The sequence below is a fragment of the Schistocerca cancellata genome, chromosome 10 (genome assembly GCF_023864275.1).
Source record: "Schistocerca cancellata isolate TAMUIC-IGC-003103 chromosome 10, iqSchCanc2.1, whole genome shotgun sequence".
NCBI lineage: Eukaryota > Metazoa > Arthropoda > Insecta > Orthoptera > Acrididae > Schistocerca > Schistocerca cancellata.
Genome location: NC_064635.1, coordinates 125,603,010 through 125,603,934, shown reverse-complemented (window position 1 = coordinate 125,603,934; position 925 = coordinate 125,603,010). Strand labels below are relative to the sequence as shown.

The 925-nt window shown below is 47.5% G+C and overlaps 1 pseudogene; it reads left to right on the top strand.

Annotated features, from left to right (window-relative positions):
* Positions 1-340: 340 nt before the first annotated feature.
* LOC126106959 (5S ribosomal RNA) lies at positions 341-458 on the top strand (annotated as a pseudogene).
* Positions 459-925: the final 467 nt, after the last annotated feature.

Sequence of the window (925 nt, the reverse complement as noted above, 5' to 3'; positions counted from 1 at the left end):
CGTCATTTGTTAAGTGGCGCTCCCCCACCACTTTGTACACATTGCGTGCAAGCTTTAACTATCCGCCACTCCCTCACGGAATGCTCATTTTTTAACTGTTTACGTTCCCGCTTGGGTTTGCCGTCTGAGTTATCGGCCGTTTTAGCAAATGACGCGCCGGCTATCGACGGCGTTTTACTTTTTATCCGTCGTAGCGACATGGCGAAGACCATTTAATTTTTAGCTATGGACTTCCGATTCTCTACATTATCTTTTCTAGCCATTTCTCGACGTCCCTCTTTTTAGCTGTCTTCTGTCATGTGAATTGGGATAGATATATGGTTGTTTTTTAACTCTTTGGGGCAACGGCCTTGCCGCAGTGGATACACCGGTTCCCGTGAGATCACCGAAGTTAAGCGCTGTCGGGTGTGGTCGGCACTTGGATGGGTGACCATCCAGGCCGCCATGCGCTGTTGCCATTTTTCGGGATGCACTCAGCCTCGTGATGCCAATTGAGGAGCTACTCGACCGAATAGTAGCGGCTCCGGTCAAAGAAAACCATCTTACGACCGGGAGAGCGGTGTGCTGACCCCACACCCCTCCTATCCGCATCCACCACCGAGGATGACACGGCGGTCGGATGGTCCCGGTAGGCCACTCGTGGCTTGAAGACGATGCTTTTCTTCTCTATAGTTTTCACTTGGGCGCGTATGACCCCAGTTGTTTTTTGCACCCTAAAACACAACTAAAACAAAATAGTCGTCAGGGATGAATACAGTGAAAGTTATTCTGATGGGTGCACGATGTTTTTTAAACCGAAAATTGCTCTTACTTTTATAAAACATACGACTAATGTTCAATACAGGAGCACAACTGATTGTTGCCAACTACAAATGCACATGCCACTACCACTGAATACTAAAGAACATCTGACTAACAAAATTCT